This window comes from Ochotona curzoniae, unplaced genomic scaffold, assembly GCF_017591425.1.
Source record: "Ochotona curzoniae isolate NIBS_2020 unplaced genomic scaffold, NIBS_Ocur_1.0 contig_21, whole genome shotgun sequence".
NCBI classification, from domain to species: domain Eukaryota; kingdom Metazoa; phylum Chordata; class Mammalia; order Lagomorpha; family Ochotonidae; genus Ochotona; species Ochotona curzoniae.
This window is the reverse complement of record NW_024465322.1, coordinates 2,329,021-2,352,915: the sequence shown is the minus strand read 5'-3', so window position 1 is coordinate 2,352,915 and position 23,895 is coordinate 2,329,021. Positions and strand designations below refer to the sequence as shown.

The 23,895-nt window shown below is 41.4% G+C and overlaps 1 protein-coding gene and 1 pseudogene across 1 annotated transcript in view; one reads left to right on the top strand and one right to left on the bottom strand.

Moving 5' to 3' along the window:
• MAGI2 (membrane associated guanylate kinase, WW and PDZ domain containing 2) overlaps nt 1-23,895 on the bottom strand; it is a 783,782-nt gene that overhangs the window by 696,017 nt on the left and 63,870 nt on the right. The gene's annotated exons all lie outside the window — the stretch shown is intronic.
• On the top strand, nt 13,548-13,713 carry LOC121150487 (annotated as a pseudogene).

Below are 23,895 nucleotides of genomic sequence, written 5' to 3'. Positions count from 1 at the left end.
AGATGATTTTGTAAGACATGCCGATGATATGCAATAAACACAATTCCAGTACTTTTCTTTTCAATGACCGTTTGCCAGACAGTGGCGTGCTGTTTCCTGGACAGTCAGAGAGGTGGCCTGAGAGGTGTTGGTTTACCGATGTGTTCCTTTTTTGTTGTATGCACAAGCCTTTCAGCCAGTACAAAAATCTGTGCTAGACAACATGTTTCTCTGAAACTTGAGAGTATCAATGTTCATGATATGCTCCCTGATGATAGAATTTCAGGTTAATTCAGACCTATTGCATTTTGAAAACAAACAAACTCCGTAAGTACCATAACTTGTTTTAAATGTCATTTAAAGTGAATTGCCTCTAGAGCTAACACAGAGTCAATCATTATGACTGGTGTGATAATTGTGATCTAGAGACACACGGAATGTGAGAGAATTCCTTCGAAGAATCAGGAATAGAGTTCGGAAAAAAAAATACAATGCTTAGCACTTCTGCGATAATCAGTCACAAATGGGCAAAGAAACTGAACTTCATAGTTAGCTTATAGTATTTCTTCCAAAATTTTAAAACAAATACACCATCTTTCTTTACTCAGAACATGTCCCACACCACTAGTTCCACTTTGTTCACTTGCTTATCCTTCCTAAGGGAGAGTTTTCCTCTTCACTTTCAACTAACTTACTGAAAGATTGTTTTAAGCTAGAAAAAACAATTGTTTTAATAAGACTTGTCTCTACTTATCTCATAATACCTTTCAAAAGCGCTCATTTTGTTTTTATTTTGTTATTTTAATTTTACCTTTTAAGTGCCAGAGGAAAGTATAAAGAAGAATACTTTTTAACATGTTATTCTACTTTTAAACCCCTAGTTGACCAAAAAAGGAAATTGCAATGGCAACATCTGAAGCAACTGTTCTTGCAGTCAAGGAGCACTTTTAAACAAGGACAGTCTAGCAGGAGAGACAATTCTTGTTTTAATCATCATACTATAGTCACACACTTACACTCTTTCTTCTAAATTAAACAGATCTATGATGACTGCTACAGAACAACTGGATCAGGTATATTGTATTTCTCTACATGGCTAAGGCTGGATGTCTCTGAAGTTCTATGAGACTCAAACCACAGATAAATCAGGGTTTAAAGGTATTCATGTCCAAGAACCGATGTCTGGATTCACGCCCTGGTCTCTCACCTGATCCCAGCGCCAGAACTGATAACTCAATCTCTCTATTCATGCCTATAGGAAGTGTACAGATGCATACCTACGCTCTTGTAACTTTTTCACCTTGGTCTCCCATAGTCTTAATTATGGCAGGCGTTAAAGAAACTTTGACTCTCCACATCACTAAGAGTGTCATTTGTCCCCAGATGACTTTATAACCAACTTCTGATTGTGCACAGGAGATTATCTGATTACTGAACAGTTAAATGAGAGGACTTTCTTTCTCTACAGCTAATTTCTCCTCTAAGGAGGGTAGGGAAGGTTAAGCTTCAATTGCTAACATAGTGGATGCCCAGGCGACACTGGAGTAATATGAGATGACTGCAAAGATTGTCCTCTCTGTCCTTACTGCCCTCCTTCATTACAGAAGCCTTCTAAATGATACTGAAGTACTTTTCCTTATGATCTTCATGGCCTCTTTTCAAAAATTCAATTACTCCATGTTGGGAACATTCTATAAATACTTGATCAAGGGGTCTATGACCAGGGTTGTTAAGAGCTTCTGGAAGGTCTTCAGGCAAATTAGAAACAGGCTCTTGATATGTATTAGTCATAGCCTCTGACCCATCCCGGGATGGCTTTGTGAGGAAAACACAAAGAAAATACACCTAGCCACAAAGCTCAAGCAGGCTGGCCTGCTAAGGCTGGAAGAGGAAGTGGGAGTCGCCGGGTCCTGGCTCTGCATCACTCTGCTGGTTAGCCATGGAAGTTCATAACAGTGCTTGCCCATTTCCTAAGCGTGTGCAATGCACTTTTATTACCCAAGCTCAGGAAATACATTCTCATCTACACAGATCATTAGAACTCACTACATCTGGAAATGAAGTGAAGGCCAGTAAAGCAAAGGGCACTCATAGCTCAGAAGCGTATACTGACCGATATTGTAAACACAACACAGGGCATTATTAGTTCACAACTTTTTACAGAACCAAGATTACCGGCACTAGGAATCCTCACACCTTTTCTTAGCTATGCTTAACAAAAAGGTTTTCCCAGTACCAGAAATGTTACTTATTGATATCTTTCAAAATAATCCAGTCTTCAAAGTCAGATTGCCGTAACTGCTCCCATCATTATCAACAAAATGACATCCAAAATATTTGTAATATGGAGATTTTTTTTTTCACTATCAAACTGAAACCCTAGAATTAGAGTAAGGAGAGATTAGCTTCTTGAAATGTATGTTGTTTTTGTTTTTAACCTCAGTGGTTCAGCTCAGTATTACAAGGCTCTGTGTGGCCTCTGTATTTCTACATGGTGTATGCCTAAGAATAGTTCTGGTAGGAGATTTTTATCAACACCTTCATATAGAGAAGAAACAATCTATCAATTAATCGGATAGGGATCACTGCTCTGCTCTCAGCCCAACCCTATGAACTGGAGCAGAGGTGGAAGAGGAGGGTAGAAGTTCGTCATTTTGTCCGCTTCCAGGGAATTTCGACCACGGATGAAAACAGTGGCTTGTTTAAAGAGCACTTCGACACGGTTCACATTGTTTTCAAGACACTCGTGGCTGCCACACATCGTTCCTGTAATCGAGGGAAATGTTCACGCTGATGAGAAAGGGGAGGAATTGTAAATTTCAACAACACCTTATGGGAGGCTGATTCCAGCTGGGAGCTGAATTTACAGTACAAGGAAGCAGAAGATAGATAAACCAAAGTGTGCTACAGTTAGCAATTCCCTTGGCTTTTTCAGAATCGCTTGACTGAAGGCCTACCACAATAGAAATGATCACTTAACAAATCACATTGTAAAGGAATCTAATGGAGCAACTCAATTCTTGGCAGAACTAACTTTTTAAAATAAAAGAGCAGTATCTAAGAATTATTATGAGTGGGTGACAGAATTGGATTCTCATAGAGCTGCTTATTTCCAACATTTTGATGAAATATGAACTGCTCAGAATTGAAGGGTAGACGATTCAAAGGTTTGTCTCTGCTGCCAGGCTAAAGAATTCCACAGGGAAAATTCTTGGCTTCTGCTTGTCTGTGATCCAAGCCTTAGGTACACTAAAATACAGTAAGTGCTCCTTGTTTGGGGGGAAAAAATGCAAAATATATATTTTTTTCTCTTTTCAGAATGAAAAATTATTTTGGGATGCAAAATAATAGCACATGAAAAAGCATTTGGTTTTGGGCATACCAATCGTAATGCATACTTCATTTGCTCGATCGATCACCTGGAAGAAGACATTCTGCAGAACAGTAGTACCACCAGGGATGGAAGCCATGTACAACTGCCACTTAGGATTATGAATTTCCTTCATCATTTAATATGCTACTACATATTGATTGTAGATTCCTCTTTGGTGCACCAAGAAAGATGGAAAAAGGAGTAGAACTCCACAGAGAAAGGCACTGGAGGAATGACTGCGAGTAGTGTAAGAAACAAACACACACACACAGTCTATATATGTGATCTCTATTGACGCCCGTGGTGCACATACTTCTTTCTCCAAATGCCCTTCCTCTACGTAATACGACTCAGACTTGGTATTGATCGTCTTCTGTCCCATCCTTCTAATAATTCCTGATTCCGTCATGCATTCGCTCCATGTCTTCACAGAACCCACCATTCAGCTGTCAGTCTCACCCTGACCTCAGCGCTCATGGCTTCTACCTTTCCACCGAAGCCCCCTCATTAAGCCAGCCCCCAACAATTGCCACTTGCACTGCAGACAGCACACATGGCTGATTATGCACGCTGCAAATTCAGCTACACGAAAGCCTGTGCAATATTATATTCTCAAGATCATCTCCCCTCCTGGACTGTTGGTTTCTTGAGTATAGAAACCATGTTTCTATCACCATTTTATGTCTAACGCTTGGCCAATGAAACGACACAGAACTCCATTGGCAAATCGTTGGGTGGGTAATGGGTTTTAGACTCCAAAGCTGTAAATCTGGTACCTGTGACACACAGGAAATAACTGGAACCAGTCTGCCCCACATTCTATCTCAATAAAGCCTTTTGGTGGCATTATTCCAAAGACAAAATTGGTGTCAGTGTAGTTCACATTACTTTCTGAAAACAATTTTAATATGTTTGTCACTGAAACAGCTTTGTAAAATAGAGGCTATGTTTTACGCCAGAGATCATAAAAGAAAAATAAACATTTGTATGATGGGAACTATGCTGTGAGTAATTTTTCAGTAACGTTTTTTGAGGCATGGTCAAGAGTGATTTTAAATAAGGTTGCCTTGTCCTGTTCCTACCCCTATTTTCCTGTTTTAGTTGTTGATAACCAGACTTCATTAGTTTCAAAAAATGACCATCCATCCCGGATGCATATTGGGATTATCTAGGGTATCTACAAGAGAGACGGATGGTCAGCACTCATCAATTTTAATCATTCCCTTACCACAAAATTCATAAATTAAACTTTTTTTTAGAACTCTGCAGGACTTGTTGAGGACAGTCATACTGAATGGAAATACCTAGCATTGCCATATGGCAATATACACAAAAATGCTAAGTAAATTGGGTTTTTAAACTGTGGATGCAAAATTCACTGCCATGGGCCCAGTGTGGTAGCCTAGTGGATGCACCTTTATATGCATCCCATATGGCAGCCAGTTCTAATTCCAGCAGCTTTGCTTCCCATCGAGCTCCCTGCTTGTGGCCCGGGAAAGTAGTCAAGGATGGCCCAAAGCCTTGGGACCCTGCACCCGTGCAGGAGACCCAGAGGAAGTTCCTGGCTCCTGGTTTCGGCTCAGCTCAGCTCTGCCCAAGGCAGCCACTTGGGGAGTGAATCAGCAGGCAGAAGATCTTTCTCTCTCTCTCTCCCCTTTTGTCTGTAAATCTGTCTTTCCAATATAAGTAAATAAATAAATACTTTTGACAATTCACTGCCACGAATGACAGACTTAAATAACTTCAAGGTTATTTTATAAATCACCTGATATATTTTAATATAAATGTATGTATTAAGTTATATAGAGTTATATATAGCAACATATGTACATATGTAAAACTAAAAAGTATTTCCTCTCCAAGGAAAGCTCTCATACAGTCACTTATGGGATCCATTAAGTCTAGTGACGTGTCCGACAATTTTCATCAAATTCCTTTTAGAATTCTACACTTGCACCAACAGGTGGCAGTAGTAATTCTTGAATAAATCTACGTGGCAACTAAATCATACATCTTTTAACGGAATATATTTTATGTATATCTCTATTAAGACACCATTAAAAGCTGCAACTGATGAAATTCAGTTTTAATTTATCTGTATGTGTTTCATTTAAATGCTCTTTAATTACCAGAACGTTTAGCATAATGAATTCTGAAACTATGGATTGATTTAACGCCACAGTAAAGATTTTCTGCTTTAAACCCGAATCAGTTCACCAAACTTGTATCCACTTAGGATCAGTGACCTGGATTTTATTAATGAAAATATTGTTTTGCAAGCAGCGACAAGGTACTCTACTGAATACCCTTTAACAATAACAAATTGTTATCCCTTCTGAGAGCTCATTTTAATGTTAAATTACAATACACTCCACGCCCACGAATTATGTTTAGAATTTCTATAAACCATAAGAAAGATGTATACTATTCTAAAACACATGACACATCACTAAAAAAAATTAATTTTAATTGAGATGAATGCTATGGCTAACTCAGAGGTAATTCAGACTTTTGTCCCTCTGCCAAATACTTTCTCCGAAGATAAGACTAAAGACAACAGACCCCAGAACGGATCCATGCATGGGAGTCTCCTGACCGCTCCACATGGATACTAAGTAGCAAAAACTCTTACCAAGTTTTGTTTCTATCTTACAAACCATAGGATAGTTTTCATTCATTAATTTCCCCCACACCCCCCCCCAAACTTCCGTGATTTTTTTTTTTTTATGCTTAACAACATGTCAGGTAAAGTAGCTTTTCCTGTGGTACCTAGCTCTGGCTAGACAATTCAGCAAAGATGTTTGTTTTCTTGATTGCCTGGAATCAGTTCAGGCTTCTCATTGCCAAGGAGAGATTACAGCCATGCCAAGGTAACAGTCCTATACAGAGATGTGCCTGTCTGTTGCTATTTCGTTTCTAAAACTGGCCCACAGATGACATAGTAAAACAAGGTTTTGATTCCTGAAATACCTACTCGGGAGACACTTCTCTCAGCAATTAGTCACAGAAAACTATCATTCAATCTTTAACTCAGACTTTGAAGCTGGCTTCATCATTTCATCATGAGGTTGCCCGAATTCGGATAATGTTCTTAACCCAGAGACAAGTTTGTCTTTCCTTCTTAAAAAAAAAAAATAGAAGAAATACAAAGATGTGTAATATTTATGTTGCCCGTGGGAGGTCTTGTGAAATTTATTTCAATAAGCATTAAAAATGAAGTGGCAGTAAAACAAGAATCAAGTTAAAGTGGATTTTCATTTATTAACTTAAACTGTAGCAACTAGCTTGTCAAAGTTGCTCTTAAAAATGTTTCTCCTTTTGGAATAAGTGCAATATATATGGTGGACTTTTCCCCACCACATTAAGGAGGAAAAAAGATCCACTTTAACGTCCTGCCCCCAGATTTCCATTCTCTTTGCCGCTCTGTAATCAAACATGCCCCAGTGTTCTATGCCATGTTCCAGGCGCATTGGCAAACGTGATTCTCTTAGAGAATGCGTTCTGTCTTTGCTTTTTCATTGTTACAACTGTCAGATGTTAAAGCTGATACCAGGAAAAAAAAAGTTTATCTAAAACAGAACAAAACAAAACTCTCCCATCTTAGGCTTATGGAACAGATAAGTAAATGTAAGTTCAACAAAGTTCAACAAAAGTCATAAGGCTCTCACCCCGAGGGCAGGTGAGACCCCCATGGGAAAAGGGCTGCCAGATTCAGCCTAAAATAATAATAATAATAAAAGGATATACCCAGATTTGAATGTAATGTAAACAACTTTTTTTAAAGATTTGATTATTTTTTAGTGGAAAGTCAGATATACAGAGAGGAGGAGAGACAGAGAAGAAGAACTTCTATCTGCTGATTCACTCCCCAAGTGGCCACTGTGCCAGAGTTGAGCTGAGCTGAAGCCAGGAGCCAGGAGCCAGGAGCCACTTCCAGGTCTCACACACGGGTGCAGGGTCCCAAGGCTCTGGGCCATCCTCTACTGCTTTCCCGGGCCACAAGCAGGAAGCTGGATGGGAAGCAAAGCTTCTGGGACACAAACAGACATCCAAACGGGATCCCAATGTGTGCGAGGTGAGGAATTCAGCCACTAGACTACTGTGCCCGGCCCATAAATAAAAATATTTGAGACATACATTTATTTAAAAGGACATTGGTCTAGCAATCAAATTTAACTTAGCATCCTCTATTTAACCTGACAACCGTGTTGGAAGGCCTTGTTAAGACACATCACAGGTGCTGCCTGGCATCTCGCATTCAGTTCGGTGTGGCCAGAGAACTTGTGAGCCGACTAGCAGGTGATGCTGTCAGTTGGTGTCAGTGTGCGATGTTTAAAAGCGTAAGCTTAGGATACAGACACCAGCTGGATTCCTAGGTCTTGCTGCATAAGACCTCGTAACCGGAGTTATCTACTTAGAAGCATTGATCTCGCCATTGAAGCAAGACAAAAACAATTCTATCAACGATAATATAATGATGATGAATGCTCGACAAAATGTGTAAGCCTCAATGGAAATTATGTCATAGTTTCTCCATGTGGGAGGTCTTGACTTACAGATTTCCCAAACTATATTACTTAGGAGCGGAGACCTGTGGTAAAGCAGTGGATTCTTTTTTTCTAGTTATACCAAAAAGGCAAAAGATGTCATTCATTTTTCTAAGTACAATTCTAAAAAGATTACCATGCATAACTCCCACCACTTCCCTCCTTGTCAGTGCCACTCTGTCTTCTTTTAATTTTTGTAAAGACATGATTTTAGTCCAATCTATAATCACAAGCTGATTTCACCCCTAATTTTCAGCATGTACATTCAGTAAAATGTAGCAGAATCAGAGCTGCACAGAAATATTTAAAAAGGACATCAGAAGATGTCCGCTTCGTTCCCGTATATTGTCTATATATTACATGAACCATTACCTATCAAGGAAAACATGATAATTGTCTGGTGGGGATTGGCTTATGCTACTGACCATGGTTTCTACTTAAATCCACTTTGCTGCAAAAGACAAAAGATTTCAGTACTTTTTTTTTTTAAGATTTCAATCATTTTTATGGCCGAGTAGTATTCCATAGGGTATATAAAGCATATTTTCTTTCTGAATTTATGTTACATGAAAAAAATGGGGAATGTTCATCTTAACATGGAATACCATCCCTCTCTCACAGTAAGCAATTTAAACACTTGGTTTTCCAAGAAGAATCGGCACAGGTATACACACACACACAATTTCACAGGGCAGCTAAAAGCAAGCTGGCATAGTTACAAGCAGGGGTCCCTTATTTAATGTAGGGATAATATACGTCACCAAGAACTGTTGGCACGCAATGAAACTAGGAAGACACTAGAGTACTTTCAGATTCTTTCCTGTGTTTATCTGTCATGCAGAAATTGAGCTTTGAGCACCTTAAGGCAGGGGCCACAAAAGCTTCCTGGAGAGGAGGGACCAGAGCTCAGCCAAGGCCACCCAGTTTGCGGTTTCCCTTGCGGTTAAAGCATTCTAATGAAATGGGAACTGAGCCAAACCACAAAAATCTAGTAGCTAATGGCACATTCACAGTGATATACAGTTTGCCGTTGGAATGGCCCCGTTTCATTGTAAGAGCACTGTAATTTGCCTTGTGGTTTTGCCCACTCCCAACCCCCACATAATGCATCACAAATGCATCGTGGGGGATAAAATGCCAAACCAGGAAGAAAAGGATCCTGCAGCTCCGTGGCTCTCTTGGAATGCCCTTTAATAAACTTTAGCTCACTCTCCCTACTTCCATCTCGTTGACCTGCAATCCATTAACGCACAGGAGAAAAATAATAAAGGAAAACTGGACAGCGTTGGTGATGTACGTATTCAAATGAATCTGTTAAACACCTCAACTGTGTAAAGAGGAGACAGCGTCATGGAGGAGGATTAAAGCGACCGCCTACCACAGTGACATTGCACAGGGTAGCAGTTCAAGTCCAGGGTGCTGCACTTCCAATCTGGTTCCCTGCTAATGGCCTGGGAAATGCAACATCGGAGGACCAAAGTGTTTGAGCCCCTTCAACCAATGCATCCTGCGGCTTCAGCTGGGCCCCAGCTCTGGCTGTGCAGGAAGGAGTGAACCAGCAGAAAGAAGTTCTTTCTCTGTCTCTCCCTTTCTCTGCAACTCTGGCTTTTAAATAAATAAATAAATAATAAAATGTAGGAACGTGCATGTAAACAGCTATGTGTTACAGTGATGAAAGGAAGAGTTCGACTTAACATGGCTGGGTGATTCACGGTCTAATACCGAACTGTTTTTCACTAGGTTCTGATCCAGACTGACTCCATGGAAGACGAAATCCAAGACAGGCTTCCTGGCTGATTCTCTGGCTTTCTTAGAACAAAACTTATGAAATGACAAGTGTTTGAGGAAATAGTTCATTTTAATTTCAGTTACATGATGCATACAGATATGAGGCACACTGCATCCTGCCCCACAAATACAGAAAAATTGTAGGTGCAAATTAAGCATTGAGACAAAAAATAATATATATTTTAAGTCAATATATATTTTAAGTCAATAAAAATAAGAGAGCAGGTTCTCAGACAGGAGCTGAACCAAGCCCGCAGGGAAACAACAAAGACCTCCAGCCCTTCATGCTTCTTGCTGAATTCTTCACTGCTCGTTTTGGTGCACTTCCACTAACACTGAAGGGAAAATGCCGTCCTCAACTGCCAATTCCTCTTGGAATCATTTTCTAGTTCTTCGGCTTCTCTGGAGTATCCACACAGTTGTCTCCTGGCAAGAATTGTCCCTCATTTATTTTGTAGATTCTTGGTAACCAGCCACATCGTGTTTTGAATGTCTTGCTCACGTGTTACTGTCTGGACTGGTTAATTTCCTCCACTGAGCCACTGCCTTCTGAGGGAACAGATTCTGTGCCTTCTTAACATCTATCCACGGCACCAACAGTCATCAGACTGCCATTACTGAGCGAAAGGAGCTTGGTGAAACGCTGGGCAGAAGAGCACAGGGAATTTGGGGGCTGCTATGAATCAATGCAAACCAAGCTACTGATCCTTGGAGAGGACATAATTGTACATCGAAAACAGAATATTCCGGTACACTACCGTGCTCCCCTGCGGCACCTGCTCCCTTAGTAAATCAACAGTCACTGAAGCCAAAGAGTGCACTTGATTCAAGCACTTCCGTTTCAATTACGTGGCACTGGCATTTTCTATAACACAAAATTGACCATGTTTGGGACTTAATTAGTCTCAACAATGAATTTTAATGAGACGATCTTAGGAGGAAGTGATTTAAGCTTTACTGAAGAGTGCCAGACGAGAGCAACAGTATCAAATAAATGCTAATGATATCATAACCAAAAAACCCCCACATTGAATAAGTATATTCCCATCTATAATTTGGAATAATAAGAAAAGATGGAAGAGGTCATGAATTTTTTTAATTACCATCAAAACTGATCCATATCAGTGATGAGCAACTGGGGCATGGCTATGATAACTAAGACGCTCAAATAGATAAACCTTCATTTGGCAGCCAGAGCCAAGCTGGGAAGATACACACACAGAGAAACAATCATTTAAGCAGTCGCCTGGGAGAGTTGGCTTGGCAAAGACTTCCTGAGAGCATTATGGATTCTACCTAGGCTTTGTGAAGGTAAGATTAGAGAGCAACTAGATCAAGCAAAGTAAGAGAGCCAAACAGGGTTTGTAGCAGGACAAATGAGGTCCACTGGTTGGAAGCAAACTTTGAAAACCAGCTCATAGGATGGATGTTTATGGATGAAAGAGTCTAGAAGACAGAAAGATTCTACTGGACTCTCATTTCAACAGGCTTTAAAAAGACCCTTTAAAGGGAAATAACACAGAAAAAGGAATTAACTGAGATGGTTTTCCATATGGGATGCATTGAACTTAAGAAGGCAAAGGAAGGGGGAAATTATTGCGAAGCAAATGCAATGACTCATCTGTAAACATAATTATTCGTGCCAGCAGATAAATAATTCAAGAAAATATAATGAAAAACAAGGAGGGTTGGAGGCACAAAAAATTTCCAAGAGAAGAAGCACTAAATGATGTTTCCCATAGGTGAGTATGTGTCTACAAATAAAAACAAACCAATAAGTGCTCACCAAGAAAAGGCTGACAGCCAAAAGCTAGGGATGGGTAATAGTTTAGTATGTGTGTTCTGGAATACGGGTGTCTAACTTGGGTGTGCGTGAGTACCACTTGATGGTCACGAAGCAACTTCAATCAACCTACGATTGACATAAGAAATTCCATTCTGAACCCCTGATGAAGTTTCGAGTGCTTCTGAGATCACACCGGGAAACACACGGAGGCAGACTGGCAGAAACAAGGAAACAGCTTGCTGTGATGTGCAACTTTCAAGACGGTCAGCTGTCTGAGAAGTTATCATATCCTCCTCGCAGGGGGCTTGATGCTTTCACATATGAACAAGCCAAAACAAAAGCTGTGTGATGCTTTAAAACACCGTGAGAGTCCTCACTACGGAAGCTTGGGGAGAGACATAAAGAAAGACCTGAGTCATTTCAGATGAAGTCTGCCATTTCCCATAGAGATCTTTCAAAAGTATGCTGGATTAAGCAAATTTGCCCTTATCGGTGCTCAGAATTAGAACATTTTATGTGCTTCGAATATAGACATTTTCATTAGATCTAGGGAACTGTTGTGTTAGTACAGGCTTGTCAAATTTTAGATACTGCGTAGTTGTTTATAATATGAAACGCGATTATATCTTTTTAAATGGCTTCTCTCTTTCTCTTTTTTTAAAGATCTATTTTTATTGGATGCGAGAGAGACAGAGAGGAAGATCTTCCATCCACTGGTTCACTCCCCAGGTGGCCGCAACGGCCAGTGCTGCGCTGATCCGAAGCCAGTAGCCAGGAGCTTCTTCTGGGTCTCCCAGGTGGATGCAGGGTTCCAAGGATTTGGGCCGTCCTCAACTGCTTTCCCAGGACACAAGCAGGGAGCTGGATGGGAAGCGGGGCTGCAGGGATCAGAACCGGCACCCACATGGGATCCCAGCGTGTGCAAAGTGAAGATTTTAGCCAACAGGCTACTGCGCCAGGCCCGACACAGTTGTCCTTTTAAAGACCAAACACTATTTAAAAATTAATGCTTCCTATTTAAATTAATTATTCTGTAATGGTCTCTCTATATATAATTTTATCATTCTTGTAAGGTTCAATTTTTTTTCATGACTTCTTTTCATTATTTCCTCTGTAAGCCTTTTTGGTGCATAATCTTTAGCCCCAGAAGAATTTAGGGTTTTTATATGAAAAACAAGGATCGTCAAAAGTAACTCTTCACAATACATTTTTTTCTATTTTAGTTTTAATTTTATGGTACAATTCTATAGGCTCTGGGATTTCCTCTACTCCAGCCCTGTATTCCTTCCCCTCAACTGATTTCCCCCATATTATTACAATAATACAGTCCTTTGCAAGCAGTCTTAAGTCCATCATTCTGTTATTTAAGTGTGTCCTGACGTTGCCGGTACAGACAATGGCAGAGTCCAGCATCCCACTGTCTAGATATATGTCCAACAGTTTCAGCGGGAGCCCATCTTTGATTTGGGAGTGGAGATGCATATTGCATTGCATCTTCACATCTGGATATGGTAATCTGTATTATGCCGTTACTACGCATTCCCTCAAATGAGACGCCAGGAAACAACATCGACTTAGACAAAACAAAAATTTACAGCACCGTGGAGTTCAGTAAGATGCCACTGAATAACCAATGTGATGATGAAGAAACGAAAAGCAAAACACAAAACATAAATGATGCTACTGTGTGAACTATGAGTCGGTGAAGAATTTAATAGGAGAAAAGAAGCTATTTTGAAGAAATGGAAATAAAAACAATATCAAAACCCACGGGTTGGAGTAGCAACCGCTATATCTGTTTTTATTACAATTAGCTCCTCAGAAGATTTTATGCCATAATGTCTGGGCTTAAGACATCACGTCATTCGGCAACCTTCCCTTGACTAGGAATTTAGAGCACTTGCTGGGTACCATACAATCTTGTAACACCAGCTCCCTCTGGTGGTGGAAGCTTCGAAGTGAGACTCGGCAATTTAGAGGACTGTGCCATCTACAGCCTCCGGATGGGAAACATAAGAAACACAACGCGGACGTGCAAGGATCGCAGTGGCTTTGGAAAGACCGACTCCGTTACATCGCTTCTCGGCCTTTTGGCTAAGATCAAGTGTATTTTTTAATGAAATGTAAGACTTTGAGGTTTCTTTTTTTTTTTAATTGCCCTTTGATAGGTTTTGTTCTTGAGAGAGTATTAGGCTCAGCATCAGTCACAGCTGGTCCATTCCACTCGTGATGCATTCATTGTTTTAGCTGGTGCCTGAGTGTAGGCTTCATGAACGGTTCGTGCTGGAGAGGAATTTGGTTAGGCACTGCCAAAGTTTATATTCAATCAAGTCCTAAGGCAGTTCTCTCTACCCTGGACAGACTGGACCTGGACAACACCTCCTGTGAGTGGCTAAAGATGCATATATTATTGACCACTACACAAATCACGCTTTCTCCCTTCTATCTCCGCAGCGACCTTTGTTTTATGATCTGTTGTCTCTTGTGGTGTCATTAATATGTAAAATAGGCATTATTTGAACAAAAGCCTGGTGATCTTGAAACCAAGACCGGTACTGGACGGGCAGCATACACATGGTGAATATACAGGTAACGGCTTACGTCCTGGAGGCATGGAGTGGGCCTGCACGAGGGTTTATCCCGTTATTCACGGTGGCAGGCGGTTTGAAACTTTCTGGAATTTTCACTTACTATCATCGGGATTGATGAGAAGCGACTAAAACCACAGCTGTCAAAACTGCTCTTAGAGGGGAACTAGGATACATTAATAAAGAATTTCAGTTATTCTAATTTTTTTAATTCGTCACTGATTTGAAAGAAAGATACACATGGAGTTGCATGAATGCATGCATTTATTTATCATCATCTGCATCCCTTCCTAGATGCATGCAATAGCCAGGAACGGGCCAGATCAATTCCAAGGGCTAGGAACTTAACCTGGGCCTCTCAGGGGAAGGCAAGGACCTGAGCACTAACGCCTCCACTGGTATGTCCCAAGATGTGCTTCAGCTTCAGGAGACAGGAAAGGACAAATGATCAGGATTTAAGACCGGCTCTGATGGCGGATACGACTATCCAAGGGGCATCTCAGCCGTTGTACAAAGCATCCTCCTCCGACCGATGGGTCATCTAATCCAGATTTTGTATTGAGTGTTAACAAATGTCTTCATTGTTTAGGTCATTTTTTTTTTTTGTAGTTGTCTTTTCTGTTACCTGCAGTGAAGTCAACTGTCTCTAAACTTAACATGCTTTGGCAAGTTAAAACAAGGCGGTTTAGTCTCCGCCAGCCTTTTCCATGGCAAGCCTTCCCTTCAGAGCCAAATACAGCATTCACTCTGCAACCCCTGATTGGACATGTGCATGCAGATGTCAGAAACGACCTTGGCCCCTTTGTGTAGCATCCTCTGTGGGATGCTAAACAATCCAGCATGGCCCTGGGCGCAACACTAGCTCACTGACTTTGTATCTACATTTCCTAAATTATTATTATTATTTTCCATGATACATTATTGTAGGTATAGAGATTCCCCCATCCTCCTCCCCTCCTTCCCTCCCACTCCTCTCCTTCCCACCATTTCACCCCCCCCCCCATTTCATTACAGTAGCATAGTCCCTCAGCAATAGTTACAAGGTCAACGTTCTTCTGTTTAAGTGTATCATGACATTATAGATACGGGCAATGCAGAAAATCTGATATCTTGTTGCCAAGGTATATGTAACAATTTCATTGGCAATTCTACTTTTAATCAGGAGCGAAGATACTTCCACGTAACTTCTCTTCCCAGTATGCTAGTCTCCATTATACAGTTTATCTGTGACAATGTATATACATGTATGTTTACCTATATAATTATTTGGGGTGTTTTTTTGCATGAGTGCTGTCTTATACCAGAAAGAACATGTGACATGTGTCCTTTCGGAGTTGGTTGATTTCACTGAATGTTCCATTCTCCGACCTTTTCCAACTTCTTACCCTCCTACCTATGACTTCTTTTTTTCTTAATACAAAAATGATGATAAACGCAATGAAAGCATTAAGTAATTATGGAAGCATCACTCCTCTTAGAAGGATTAGAAGATTTCATTTCATCACTTGGGCTGTAGCTCTAATGTAAGACTTGATCAATAGTTGGAGTAGTGCTCGCTTGTATTCTATGGCATTCTTTCAGGTAATAAGTGATAGCTTGAATTATCCACTAGCTTTGCACCTTGTGTTAAATGTGCCGTAGTCATCCTTGCTTAAAAAAAAAAAGTCCCATTTGTTAGCCACAGTAAAACCTTTCTTAGAACCTAAACACTCTTAGGAGTTTTTTATGTACATACAAATTTATCTGTCACTGGACTTTGTATAAGCCTGTACTTACAGATCAAATACATTTAAAACCATCATACAGCATCTAGTCAGGTATTGGAACGGAAAAGCAGCAAACGGGAAAGAAATAATATACTGCCAGGAATCCTTACCATCTCCATGATAAAGCTTTTCCAGCACACTGTAAGACGTACCGGTAATTAAATCCAACAACATGTGCAAACCAAGAGCAGACGAATAAAAAGTCACTTCCTTTTGGTTAAATGTATGAAGTTGTACTTTATTACGATTAAAAATATGTCATCGGGGGGCCAACATGGCAGCGTGGCAAGTAAGCTGCAGCCTGGTATGCTGCCACTTTTACAGGCAATGCAACAGTCATTGTTCCATTCTCCATTGTTATTCCACCCCATTTAAGGACTAACACTATCACTAATGTGGGTGGCAGGGACCCAAATACATGGGCCATCTTTTTTTATTAATAGCTCCACCTTTTAAAAAGATTTATTTATTTTTATTGGAAGGTCAGACTTACAAAGAGAAGGAGAGACACAGAGGAAGATCTTCCGTCTGCTGATTCACTTCCCAAGTGGTTGCAATGGCCAGAGCTGAGCTGAACCAAAGCCAGGAGCCCGGAGCCTCTTCTGGGTCTCCCATGCAGGTGGAGGGTCCCAAGGCTTTGGGCCATCCTCGACTGCTTTTCCAGACCTGGTGGGTAGAGCTGGATGGGAAGTGGGGCTGCCGGGATAAAAAACAGGCGTCCATATGGGATCCCAGCGCGTGTAAGGCGAGGAGGACTTTAGCTACTAGGCTACTGCACCAGGCCCATAGGATTATTTCTATGAAGACCCTGGTGTGCTGGGAAAAAAAGATACTCAGTTCACAGTGTGATGTTTACCTCTGATTTTAAACTGTCTTCAAACACCTTGACAGAATCTGCCAGTGTATTGCTTTAGGCAACAAGTTTCTAACAATGCCGCCACAGGGCTACCGGAGAAAAGTGTTTGCTATCAAAAGCAGTACCTGCTCTTTTTCTTATTTTCAGACAAGTAGCACACTAAATCTTAACCCTTGATATTACTGAATTCTACTGACCATAAAGGGGTCCACTCACAAATGGGCTCCTGCAGAAGGCTTTTCTGAGATAGGGGAAAAAAAAAATAACAGCACAATGAAAGAGTGAACAATGATGCTCAAAAACGCTACATCCTCGTGGGAGGATTCCTTGCGTTCCTAACTGAGGCTGTGCTACCACAGCAGTTACACGGAGAACCACGGGAGGGAGCTGCGTTCATGCGTGCAATCAACAAACACCTGCTCCGCCAGGCAGCGGGAATTCATAAACAAGACAGGATCTCCTGACCTTCCGGGACCCGGTGCAATTACACACACACACACACAAAAAAAAAAACTATGCAAATGATCTGGAGCACGTGTTGGGAACAGCTGGCTTGAGTCGGATGAGACAGGAGCTCTGAGGCTTCCAGAAGAAGCAAAGGGAGGCAGCGTTCTGCGTGAGGATTAAAAGGAAAGCGAGACAAAACATGTAAATTAGCAGGTGCCTGGAGTTACTTTCACTGGCTCCCTTAAGGCTCACAGCCAATCCTCAGTGAGTTGGACAGTTACGACGTTTAATGGAACAGGAGGCCCAGGCTCAGAGACCTGACGAAGGGTCTGACGTCATCTGATGGGCCTGACGTCATCAGAGGTCCCGTGGCAGATCCAGCTGCTTAGCTCAAGTAAATCACACCCCAAGGTCTTTCCTCTCTGCATCACCTACATTCAGCTCTCGCTATGCGAAACGCAAGCAGGGGAGAAGGGAAGATGCGGGGGAGAATCCATTGGCGATATAAATTAAGACCATAACCTTTAACTAGCTGGTTGAAATAAGGAAATTTATTACTCGCTTTTTTCCAAGTTGTAGCATGTGATTGTGGCTGTTTCTAAAGGCTTACACGCTTGCTTATTTTCCTTAATTGATTATTTGTTTTATCTGCAAGTCTGAGGACCAAAACACATACACACACACACACACACACACACACAACCTTCCGTCCTAGGACATCAGCAATAATGCAGATCAGTGCAGGGACCCTCTCCTGATGGTTCCTCCACCCTCCATCAGCTTTTTAGTTATACCATTCCTTTAATCCAACAACCCCTGAAGGCCACGGACAACGAGCTCGAGGTTCCTCAGGAAGGTTGGACGTAGGGCCCCTTGAATGCATGTCCTTAGCCAGGATTTACAGGATTCATTCCTAGAAGTACAACCAGGAAACGGCAGAGCACTCGGCAGTCTGTGGAACCCATCCCAGCAGGTGCAGCTGCAGCCGTATCTGGAAGTGCACCAAACTACAGCCCCTCAGGTCCCACTGCTGACCCACAGAGACAACAAATCCGCTGACCCACTGACGCGACAATACCCTCGCAGTACTGTGAACATCTTCAAAGTTGGGGAAGCACTGGTTTAGGACAGTTAAGCCGTTCTATGCTAACACACTGAGTTTTTCTTCTCCAGGGATTCTAGACACCTCTATCAAAATCACTCTATTTGCAGGCGTTGAACGTTTTCAAAGGGCACAGAAAGCAATGTTGCTCAAATACACTTCACCCTGGAGGTTCTGCTCCTAACAGCCTCACACATTTGGCAGCACGAGGCAATGGGGAATGAAGCCAATTAACGCTGAGAGTTAATTTTGGAGACGCTGAAGAATTGGGGTGCCAGGTTTTGGTCTGGATCCATTTGAATGTGAAGATCAGCTTCCCCTTTGAGTAGCTGTGCAGCTCTGGCCCCACAGAAGAAATTGCTGTTGAGATCTTTGCTTGAGTGCTGTGAGCGCCGAGACACCACAGCAAAGGAGCGCAGAAGAAGTAGTGGTTTCAACCTCAATTATTTTAGCCGGCATAGGGTACATAGAAAAGGAAATATATACTTCCCGGATACCATACAAAGTAACTGACACATTATCAAAAAATTCACCTCTATGACTAACTTGTTACTAGTCTTAATCACAGGCTAAGATGTCAGTGCAAGCAGAAAATAAGCCACAGGTTTTTCATTGCCTTTCGTCTCGCAGAAATACGGTGTGTCGAGTGTTTTTGAAAACTGCAACAACTACAAGGATTACAGCAAGCATCACTTTTATTCCCACCTCCGAGAGATAAGAACCATTCACATTTTAGAGTTTTAGCTCACCCATACTTAAAATTGCATCTGCATGCTGATATATGCAAAGGCAGTATTATGCCGCATACACTGTGTGCCAACTTGCTATGTTCATGCAAACAAGCAGTTTGGTCTTTCGCCGAAAGCACAAACATCAGAGCCAAATGGACAAGAGGTTGTGCCATCTTTGCTAAAGCTCCTGGCTTCAGGACGCATCACCTTTTTCATCCAAAAAAAAAATGGGGGGGATGATAATAAGATTTCCCATTCAGGGTGCGAGAGGAACGGGTGAGATAGCCTATATAAAGCAGAATAGTACTTGGCATATAAACATTTCCAGATAATTATATATTTTGATGATTAGCTATCTATTACTATGTCACAACACATTCTACAGAGTTTCCATAGGTGTAGCTAGCTACTGCACATCTTGAGTTTGTTGGGGGAAGAAAAAGGCTAAATTTTAGCCTGCGTCTGCCACAATAAATAATCCCTTTACACCAGGATTTCTGCAAATATCCTTCAGTATTCCCCTAGGATCCAAACCTAGAACTCGAATGTGACAGTAAACATTACTGATTACTGTTTTACTAAAACCAAGGGTGGATAATGCCCACTGTGAAGACCACAGACTTGATTTTAGATCTCCCAGACACCTTGGGAAGTTGAGGGTTCGAGGCTCCTCGGAGGAACATGTTCACCCATAAAAACAAGGCAGAAAGCTGACAGCAGCGTTAGCTACGTTAAAACGCTGGCTCCACTTTGGGCTTTAGTCGGGCATGAAAAGCAGCATGGAGGGAAAGGTTTTGACACGCTCCTTTGGTGTTTCCCTTAAGTTGTCAACAGTTCTCACGCCACGTGAGCTGCTCGACTCGCACTTCTCTCTGCGACAGAGCCCTTTAGCACGTTGCAAAGCCGTAGCTGTTGGAGCCAAACGAAACTGCAAGCAAGTTCCCAAACGGCTGGCAGATCACACACAGCACATTTGTCACTTTCGGTATCTGGCGCACTGATTCTTAGCATCCAGGTCCACGAGCTCTCACAGCCGTCTGTGCCTCGGAAGCACGGCTCACCATCCTACACATGATCTCGACACGGACCCGTCAGCATCCGGACCCGTCAGCATCCCGACACTCCTACCCCATACGCCACAGACTTCTTACTAAGCCTGCTCCACTCTTAGCCTCATTCCATCCTAACTACTACATATGAAATTAAACCGCCACTACGAATTCACCGGAGGGCAGGAGTTTCTTAGCACGGCTGATGCCCTGCGGATGTCGCAAAGTGGTTATAGTAGAAGAATGAGTCTCAGAGGAACAGGTGCTATAATTCTGCTTGCACATTAGAGGCAACGTCATGGGACTTAACATGGACCTCTTCTGGCTGAGACCATGAAATCAACTCAACAACACATCAGACACTTATGCAACTTCGAGAGATAATTGCAAGTGGATTGCACATTTAGACAAAGTAATAAAATCTATACAAAGTATCTCCCAGGATGGACTCATGAGAGGGGTGTGGTCAAAATTACGGATAAATGCAAATACTGTTTTTTTTCCTAGCATGTCAGCATTTTATCACAGAGCTATGAACGCAGTCTCACTTTTAAAATGTTTGCAATATGCAATTATCCGTCAATCGTGTCATCAGGCTTTGAGCTGATTTTCCTTTTGGTAGCGGCACTTTATTTTTAAATGCTCTAATGCCAGAAACATGCGTGTGTGTGTGTGTGTGTGTGTGTGTGTGTGTGAGAATTTTAAAGAGGTATTCACCATTCTTAAATCTTCATGCAAACGCTTCAACCTGGACAAAAACATGTGGCGTCAGTTCCATTGAGCTATCACTAGGTGGCAGTGTAACAGAACTGCCAGGAAAATTCCTGGGAACTAAGTATTATAACTACAGGCTGGTGAAAACCAACGTTGCAGCACTTGGGTAACTCACAAAATATATACTAGTGTTGTGTACATTAGGAGAAAACATGTTTCTAAACATTACACTGTAGATAGTGAAAATTATACCTTTTCATGACAAAGCAATACTTGCTTGTATGGCATGCAAAGAATGGGGTGAATCATCAGACAGAAGATCTTCCTGTCTCTCCTCCTCTCTATACATCTGACTATGCAATAAAAATAAATAAATATTTTAAAAAGAAAATTATTAAAAGACACAATCTCACGTAGATTGTTCAAACCATCCCTTTCTTGAAAGGATTTAAGATGGCTCACAGCCAAAGATGTATGAACAGGTTAAAATAGGTTGGCTAAACAGGAGAAGAAAAAGGATGGAGCAATAAAACACGGAACTGAAAGGACCAGTGTACAGCACCAGAATTTAATTTCAATCTTCCTGGAGCCTTGACACAAAGAGGAAGACGTAAGAAAAAGTTCCGTTTCTGAACTCATCATTTTATAATGGTAAGCAAGGTTATCACTGGCATTAAATGTGTATTTTGCGGTGTATTTTATGTGGGGGAAATTGATATGATGAATAAATAATTTTTCAGCTGCATTCTGAAGGTAACAGAGAAATGCGGTCGATGCATCCCTTTCCAGGACTTTTTCTGCACAGCCATTGCTAATGAACCATTGAAGAACCATAATTGTTAGATAGGAGTTTTGCAAAGAGAATCCTAGCCAACAGAAGACAGCTGGCTGAACACCTTCTCAACAGGATGTGGAAACCTCATGACTTTATGAGAAAACTGTAGCCACATGGCACCTGAAGTATGACAATCAGTTTCCTTGACAAAACAAGCCTATTATAGTGTATCTAATACATGTATTTATTCATGTATATGTGTCTATATTATATATGTATATATTGTAATCTTTATTATAGTCCTTACTGGATAAAGACATTGTAGCATATACTGGTAGCCACTAAATAACATATTAACTAATCATGGATACCAATTGAGATATTAATTAGCTAACAGAAGGGTATTTCAAGTATTCCTTCAGAAACCATTCAACATCAAACTTGAAAGAGTCAAGAACATTCACGTATGAAATATTTTTATAAAATAAAAAATATAAAATATATTTATAAAAATATAAAATAAAAATATTTATAAAAATATTTATAAAAATATAAAAATATTTTGAATGAAATAGTTTCGGTTTTTATGGAGACACAGACAGGTCCCATCTTATTTATGTCCCAAAATGCCTTGGGCTCCAGCGACTGAATCAGGGTCGAGCTAAAAGTGGCAAGTTGGCTTGAACCAGCAGGTGCTCAATAAGAGGGAGGTGCAATCCAAAGGACAGGCAGGATCCAGTCCCAGACCCGAGACATTGCAACATGAGATGTGAACATGCCAACCAGTGACTTCACTGCCAGGCCAAACAAATCCCCAATTACTTGTTCTAATGATTCAAAATTCACAGTCCTAAGTATCAAGTACCTCCTAAAGCTTCCTTTAATGGAGTTTGTTATTAAAAAAAAAAAAAACATGCATTTGATAATGCTAAAGTGCAATCTTTAAACAGTTTGATACGTTGGAAATAAAATGGAACAAATTAGCAGGGATGACCATGATGCCAGATAATTTAGACTGTAAGAGGTTTGTTTTTTTTAGAAAACAACACCTTGTTCCAGACTGCTTTCATTAAACAAAACCTATGTGGATAAAACACATTAAAAAGATATGCCTTCTGTGCCCGGTGACGTGCCCTAGCGGCTGAAGTCCTCACCTTGCACGCCCCGGGATCCCATATGGGCGCTGGTTCTAATCCCGGCAGCTCCACTTCCCATCCAGCTCCCAGCTTGTGGCCTGGGAAAGCAGTCAACCGTTGCGCTCACTTGGGGAGTGAACCATTGGATGGAAGATCTTCCTCTCTGTCTCTCCTCCTCTCTGTATATCTGACTTTCCAATAAATAAGTAAATCTTTAAAAAAAGATATGCCTTCTACCCCAGATTTAGTGGTGATGTTCAGATTGCAGGGCTGATTTTAATCCATTCGAGGGCTCTGTGATCCGATTCCTTAAACAAGTATAAGATCCATGACCGAACTCGGTCAGTGTCTGGCATGTCGACTGATCTTCCGAGTAAACATTTACCGAGAGCAACTAATAAGTCATACGGATTGATCGCTCCAAAACAGAGCCTTCCGCTGTTCATACGCTAATAGGATTAGACATGACAATTAAGGCCAGTCTGGCCTGCGTTCCCCTTAAACAGCTCTGAAGGATAGCCTGTATGTATTACTGCATCTTGTCTCCCTCAGGCTTAGGGAAGGAGAGGGTAGCTACCGCACGCCTGCGTATAAGCTGCGTCATATGGATTTGACAGCCAACAGAATCAAGCGCGCACTTCCCCCTTTTTAGTAAACAAAGAGCTGGAGAAGGATAGGACTTTCACTCACACGCAACAATATTTCTGACAAAGATAGAAATGTTTAAAATCTGTCAGTGATTGGCTGGCTGGTGAATTTCTTGAACTTCAGTTTCCAGGAGGGCTGTGAGTGTAGACTCAGTTACCGGCGAGATTTTGCACTGAACACAGGATATTCAATAACTAAATCGCATATACACTTGACCTTAGCCAAAAGTGCGAGAAGCTATCTAAGTCACGTGTAAACAGGGGATTTGAAAGCGTAGAGAATTGGTCCTGAGCACTGTTACGTTACAGAGCCTTATTCCTCAGGCAGTTGGGAGTGGGGAGAAGGAAGGTTGAAAGCTACTGAACTCAAATTGGCAGGAAAGATGCTAGCTGCATCCTCAGAGAGCCTCCAGGAGGAGATCAGATTCTGCTCTTTTTACTTCGTCATGGAGTTCTAAACCACGGACAGCGTTGGTACAGAGAGATGAAAACTCCCTGGTCTTATCTCAGCCTGGCTTCCTTTCTGGGTTTAATCGCTGGATTGATACCTCAAGGTGTTGTGATTGAGTCATGAGCATCCTGCTAGAAAGAAGTCACAGCAAAAACACGAA